General features: G+C 36.8%; 1 long non-coding RNA gene across 1 annotated transcript; it reads left to right on the top strand.

The window, feature by feature from the left end:
• Nucleotides 1-4757: 4757 nt before the first annotated feature.
• On the top strand, nt 4758-7441 carry LOC127624411 (uncharacterized). The gene is made up of 6 exons (XR_007968158.1): nt 4758-4835; nt 5649-5693; nt 5899-5934; nt 6213-6373; nt 7199-7260; nt 7348-7441. It is a non-coding gene; the product is annotated as an uncharacterized LOC127624411 (long non-coding RNA).
• The last annotated feature ends 352 nt before the right edge of the window (nt 7442-7793 follow it).

The raw sequence follows: 7793 nt of genomic DNA, 5'->3' as shown, positions 1-7793 counted from the left end.
AGCAAATAAACTTGTGCATCACGTTCACAATATGACATTGTATGAAATCTGAACATCTTATTCTTGTTGAAGCGCTGCTCTCAAATATTATGCAACATCATAAAATCAATCAGTAATTGAATGAACAACAAACAGAATTGATAAAGCCCTACTGAGTTTGTTTTTTATTAGTGTAAATATATTTTTTAAATGTATGTTGCTCAATCATATTCTTGCCTGGCAACATGTCAGTCCCCACAGCACCTTTTTCAGCTCAAACAAAAGATTTAAACACCTCCTCCCCCGTCATGTTAAGGTGTGAATCTTCATTTTGGTAAGTCTATAAAAATATTGTAAAAAATACATCTAAATTTTTTTTATTTGGAGCTGTTGGGTCGGATTTGGCACGAAATCTGTGGCTTGTGTCGTTCCTCTTTGCATCATGACCTCATATCTGTAAACACAGGAAAGAAGTGCCGGCTGTCACGTGTTCAGTCATTCACAATCACATAGTTCAGGGTGGCACTGCTGCAGTCTGGATGGATGTTTATCTGGTAGGCAAAGTTGTTTACCTGCTATAATGCTTGGAATTGGATACAGTATGTTGTCTGGTGGGGGTAATGCTTTTATGAATCGAACATTACTCGTGTGTTTACCGATCGCGATCCGTTGTCATGTTTAATAGCCTAAGTATGACATCTGAAATGGACTTCTTGTAGGCTACATGTTATTTTCATGTTTAATAAAGTATATTTTATCCCCATTACTGATCGTTTTATGTTTTTAGTTTTCATTGTTATTAGGCCTACAGTTTCACTTGCTTTATCAACAGCCATGTTAATTAAAAAAAACTGTTTTAGTCTTTTGACCAAAATGTTCTTGAAAAATAGTCAATATTTCGTCATGTTATTTTAAATAAAATTATTTATTTTACTTGATGAGATGCAAAATGGACAAAAAAAAAGTGTCAAACTGTACAAATATTTAGAAACTAAATGTATAAACATTTTCTAATGTAAACATGTATCAAACATACAGTATAAATGTACATAAACCTACTGTCCTTGTGAAAAACCTGAGCTCCTGAAATAATGAGTAGGCTGAAGTATTAGCTAATTTTTAGAAGTTAGCCTACTTTACTCGAAATTCGTCATGCTTTAGAGATGTATTCATTTTCCATGAAAGGATATTACATTGCGCATAGCGTTTCTTTTGGAAACAGTGTATTCACAACGCAAGTTACACAACGCACGATTGTTCTGACTAGCGCATCATTTAATTCAAGTTCACGTGTTCATTTGTTTCATTGTGCAGATGTGAGATGTTCCATAAATGTTATGGATATATTGATGAATCTCACGTATAAATAGGATGTGTCTGAATGAGGTATTTACCCTGTTTTAAAGCAGTTAATTTTGCCGGTGTTAGCGCGTTCAACTTATGCAGCTCAAGTGGAGAAATGGCCAACATACTGGATTAATTGATTAAATTAATCCATATCCAATATCTTACATTTACAGATTATCAAGATGTTTCTTCTTCTGTTTATATCTTGCACTGTTAATATCTTGCAGTATAATTTTCATCGTCATATTTTTGTCAACAGTATGCTTTAATAAAATCATTGAATTATCTTCATGAAGCGCCTTTTTCACCAACAAACGATTTCATCATTGATTTGGTTGACAAGATTAATAATGAGTTACCTAATTAATCATCATTTATACAAAACATTTATTACACAGAAGTAAAACGTTGTCCATAATATTCCATACATATTGGAGGTCCAGATTTAAAGCACTTTATTTACTTGCCCTTGTATTTAAAGTGCAATAAGCACAGGTAAAACCATAGATGGCTCCTTATTACTGTGGCTGTTTGATTTCCTCCATAGCATCTTAAACCAATAATTCTGAGTACAATTCAAATGGGTCGCATTAGTTTTGTAGTAAGCACAGTCACAGAGACATCTAGGGAAGCCCAGGATGCATGTTCTCCAGAGATACAGAAGGATAGAGCAGAGCACATCACATAATTCGTGCTGACTCGCACCAGGCATGAATCGCACATTTGAGATGAGATAAGTAAGCCTATTTAGTGCGTACAAAGCACCGAACACCAAATTAATCAGTGAATTAAAAACACCTGCAATTCCGAATAAAAATATTCAGGGCTGGACCAAAATCATTCAGGGCTCGTTTTGACCTAGTGACACAGAAGATGCTGCAGGTACCATGAAAATCCCCTTTTGCGAAACACCCCAGAGGTTTTGATTAGTTTTACCACTGATTCAGTCCTACATGTCATTACATAAAAGTGCTGGGTCAAATACCAGCCCACCCCATTACTCAGGTGGCCCTGAACAAGATGTATATTATGTAATTTATATACAACCAGTTTATACTGTTCCAGTTTTTACACCAGTGCATATATATGCATGCACGCACGCACGCACATGCGCACACACTCACACATAATAGAGCCAAAAGTATGTGGACACTCCCTATGTTTGGTTAATCCAGTAGTTTCTGTGAGAACAAAGCTTAATCTTCACTGCATGAAAAGTGGGATTTTCGTCAGTAAGCGTCACTGTAGATTGTCGTGGAAGTTCAGGTTTACGACTGCACACGGCAATTTGCAGGCAACACCCAAAACTGCCGTGAATTGTCGGAAATTGACGTGGGCCTTGCTTGGCAGTTGTCCCCCCATGACCCCCTCCTCCTAATTCTAGGGGAGGCTTTAACATGTAAATGAAAATGCTGTGAGCTATACAAATGCAAATGAGGGTAGCAGGGGGAGTTTTACCTCAGGTGACATTTTTCTAAAAGGTAAACCTTAATTCTAAGAAAATCTCTGGTAGAAATAGATCAGGCTCAGTATAGCGTAATTACAGACTCTTACATTTAGGATTGATTTTAAAGTATTATTACTGGTATATAAATCATTCAATGGGCTAGGACCTCAATATATTGCAGATATGCTCACTGAATATACAGGTGAAACTCGAAAAATTAGAATATCGTGCAAAAGTTCATTAATTTCAGTAATTCAACTTAAAAGGTGAAACTAATATATTATATAGACTCATTACAAGCAAAGTAAGATATTTCAAGCCTTTATTTGATATAATTTTGATGATTATGGCTTACAGCTTATGAAAACCCCAAATTCAGAATCTCAGAAAATTAGAATATTACATGAAATCAATAATAAAAAAAGGATTTTAAATACAGAAATGTCGGCCCTCTGAAAAGTATAATCATGCATATGTACTCAGTACTTGGTTTGGGCCCCTTTTGCATTAATTACTGCCTCAATGCGGCGTGGCATGGATGCTATCAGCCTGTGGCACTGCTGAGGTGTTATGGAAGACCAAGATGCTTCAATAGCGGCCTTCAGCTCTTCTGCATTGTTTGGTCTCATGTCTCTCATCTTTCTCTTGGCAATGCCCCATAGATTCTTAATTTCTTCTATGTAAAGCACTTTGAATTACCATTGTGTATGAAATGTGCTATATAAATTAACTTGCCTTGCCTACATTTTAAATGTATATATTTAATGAAAGTATGCTAGATTAATTACATGTCATTAGCAATGGCCAATATTGTGTAAAAAAGATACACAAAACAATTTATTTCAACAATTAAATTTTATTCAGGCTTTGCCACAAAGGTAAAATGTGCATTCCATGCAAACAACATCACAGTCTCCTAGAGCTCAACCACTGTGCATAGTGGCATGACTACAGTGACCTTTTCTTTGGTCTTGCTTAAATGCACAGTGGATGTGTTAACCACACATCTCCCAGCAATGCGCTCAACAGGCAGAAATGATGCTGGGTATGACGTGTCTGTTCCCTGCAAGCTCCAAACTTCTATTGGCTTTCCATAAAAATATCTGTCCAAACATATATTAAATATCTTCCTTTGTGTACAGCAGAACAAAAAATGTATACAGGTTTGGAACAACTTGAGGGTGAGTAAATTATGACTTTTCACTTTCCATCTGTGACTGGTCATTAAATCACTGCCACGCAAAGACCTCTATTCGACGTCAAAACTAGGTCCACTATTTGGACGTCCAACCATGACCCAACTTGGACGTCATCTTGACGTTCAAAATTTGACCTGAACTCGGTAAGTTTTTTTGGACGTCATTTGGACGTCTATGACAGGTGCAGTAAATTTACATGATTAATATGTTATATATATATATATATATATAAAACATATTAATCATATATATATATATTTTACAAATATCAACATTGTTATCAACATGATTAATACATATGAATACAGATATAAACACTTCAGATATTATTTATAAACAAACACGATTTATTATGTGTAGTAGTTCATGTTTTTTTATTTATTAATTTCTTTCCAGCGTTGGAATGTATGAAAAGTAAAAAGGCCCAGAAATTGGCTGGAATAAGAGACCTTGATATCTTAAAAGAGGAATAAAGAGACCCCTTTGTAGTTTTTTTTTTTTTAAGTTTTTTTATTTAATTTAACTGATACGTGTCTTGCTTAATACTCATTTACCTGTATTTACCAATGCCATTGTAGATATATTCTGTTGTTCTGTTCTGTTCTTGGTGTTCAATAATAAAAAAATTATAAAAAAAAAAAAAGCTCTATCAAGGGCTTTGGATTTGTCAAAAACCAGTCAACGTCACTCTGATTGGCCGAGGCAGCACATCATCATAACCCAACCAGTAAACGCAAATCTGATTGGCCGAGGCGACACGCCAGGCATTTGGCGCGTCTTTTTACAAAGCATTGAAAAATGGCCGCACAGCTTTTCAGCCTGCACCGCTGGTGAACCCATCGTTTCCTCAGTCTAAATTGAAGGTAAGTTCGGTCAGCCTAGTGAATTCTATGTCCATGTGTACGTATAGTGTTAGGTAGTTTAGCGTTATTGTCTTAAATTTCACAAACCTGCTGTGGTTAGGTTACAGCCGCGAATGGTCAAGGGCGTTAGCCTTAACGGCAGTATTCTTTGTTTTGCTTGCTGCTCTTGGTTCATGTTCAGTTTCTGTTATTTTTGCTGTCCACGAGAGAACATGTCGATTTGAACAGTTTGGGACTCTAAACTGCACGTATACAGCTAGCAGCATGGCATGGAGTTCTGACTGACTAGATCGTTGCTAACTAGCTAGCGTCCGTATACGGGGACATATAAAACATGTAAAAATGTAAATCAGGGTCCTACAAACTCAAAGCGAGTAATGTGCTTGTATGCTCTAGGATATATTAGTTTGTAACACTGCAACTCTTAAAGGATTAACGTTAGTTCACTTTCAAATAAAAATGTCCTGATTATTTACTCACCCCCATGTCATCCAAGATGCCCATGTCTTTCTTTCTTCAGTCGAAAAGAAAGTAGGCCTCAAGATTTTTGAGGAAAATATTCCAGGATTTTTCTCCATATAATGGCAACCAACTATTCAAATGTTCAAAGAAGGTTCAAATGTCAGTCTCAATGCAGATTAAAAGTCTACACGATCCCAGTCGAGAAATAAGGGTGTTATCCAGCGAAGCGATCTGTCATTTTAAATTGTAAATTATCATGATTTTTTTTTTGAAAGTGAATTAATCATTTAACTGTTGTGTGATGGAGATTGAAAACTTTAAGGTGTTTAACCCATTTTTTTTGTCTCTAAGGAGTGAGGTGTCCTTCCCTGTTAGGAGATAAACCACCTAAACAAGGTACATGGATTATTATTCTATTCAGGTGGTGATCCTATCACCCTGGCTGCCTGTTACTGTGCACACATTGCTTTGAACAAGAAATCAAGTAATTTAATTTACAGTTCAGCAAGTTTTATAGATTTCAGATGTATTATTTCTCTTCTAGTAAACTGTTAAGTTTCATCATTTGATAACTTCTACAACAGATTTTTTTCTGATGCAGTGATTGGGAGATGGACCTTCCCATTGCCTTGGGGTGGTAAGTATTTATCTATTGGCAGTGGAGAAGACACTTTTAATAGTACCACCTTCTCTCTTCCTGCACTGTTCTCTCTGTCCACAGAAACTGCTTTTCAATTATAGGCGTGGCTTGGTTTCTATCATGTCAGATGATTACATTTCTTTGGACTTTTGTTTCTTTCTCCAACAGATCTGTACTTATATCAAACACTGAAGCTGATTACAAAAACAATTGTAAGAAAGCTAACCTTGGTATTCTAATTGGAGCATTGTAATCACCAACAAATGTGTGTTCAGTGTTCCAGAAAAAGGTCCTGAGCCTACTGGTCGACATCCGCCATCGCCTGAAGGAAACGCAGCCTGCCTCTTCAGCTGTCCATATAGAGAGGATTGACACCATGGAGGACTTTGAGTTGCAGGAGCAACACCTCTCTGATGCACAGGCCTTTGATACCCTGGTAGGTTTTACAAGTCTGGAAGTAATGGATAGACTAGAATAAATTAATACAGTGCACTCAGCACACTGTTAGATTCCTCTTTGTGATTTTTATTTGTATGTGTATAACTAGTGTATGTATGTAGTCTCATGTGTCTAGAGGGTGGAGGACATGTTTTCTGTGCCAGTTAATTTTCCTGTAGCTTTGTTTAGCTCAGCAGCTAATTTTGAACTGGAAATGCATTACACCTTTGCATGTCTCCAGTTATCACCTGCTACTGATACAATCAAATGGAGTTTTTGCAATATGATCTAGTCCCATTTCAGAAGGTGGCATACTGTTCTAGATCATTTTCCAAAAACTCCTTTTGATTGTCTTAGCAGCAGGTGATAAGGTGTAATGCATTTCCTGTTGAAACTAGCGTTTTAGCCAAACCAAGCTACAGGAAAATTAATACATGGTACAGAAAACATGTCCTCCACCCTCTTGAAACATAGGACTATAGTTATAGAAGTTGTATAGAAATTACATGTAAAATAAGTCTAAATTTGACGTTGAAAAGACGTCCACAAACGACCACTTTTGGACTATAAATAGCCCTTACACGAAGGTCCCACCGACGTCAACATTAGACGTCCGGTAGACGTCGAAAAAGACGTCGCCTGGCGTTACAAAACAACCCCATCAATGGACAAAAATGACATGGAAAAGATGTCACTCTGACGTCACATTGCCCAGTGGGTAAAGTACCCTAGAAGCAGCACAAGCTAAAAGTAACTTATCCTTGTAAAAGAATAAGTGTAAGTTGCTTTATAAAAGTGTATTTTTTGGTCTTGTCATTTTCAGGAAGCAGTACGCCGTCTTCACAACTCCGAGACAAATTGTAGGCGCTACGAACCGGAGCAAGGGTAAGATTAAAACATATACTTTCATTCTCCTGAATAAGGAAATAGATCCGTTAATACCGATCTTAACTGTACATTTTGTTTTCTCAGACTAACCTCGCCTCATAACGAGGCCATGACCTCATATTTGCTCGGAGCTATGTCTGCAAGTCCAGATTTACATGATGCTGATAATGACGACATTGTAAGTAACTTTTAATATTTTCTCCTTTATTGTTTAATTTTACTGTGACTTGCATTGTTTTTTTTATTCATTTCTCTCTCATTTAATCGTTTTCCAGCTGCCTGTAAAACATATTACTGAGACCGTCTTGCAGGAGCTTCAGGTACAAACAACCAGATCTTGCATCGCAGGCGGAAGCTGTGAAGAGTTCAGCTCGAGTCGGCGAGAAGAAAGAGGGTAAGATTTATTTTATTATATATGTTTTTGGTCAATGTGACTATTTTGCAAGTGCATTAATAGATGTGTTGTGTCCATACGCAGTGCATCGCGCAGTACTGATTGTCTTTATTGGTTGTTTTCACAGCTGCTAGAA

Source organism: Xyrauchen texanus, chromosome 30 (assembly GCF_025860055.1).
Source record: "Xyrauchen texanus isolate HMW12.3.18 chromosome 30, RBS_HiC_50CHRs, whole genome shotgun sequence".
NCBI classification, from domain to species: Eukaryota; Metazoa; Chordata; class Actinopteri; order Cypriniformes; family Catostomidae; genus Xyrauchen; species Xyrauchen texanus.
This window is presented reverse-complemented; position numbering and strand designations above follow the sequence as displayed.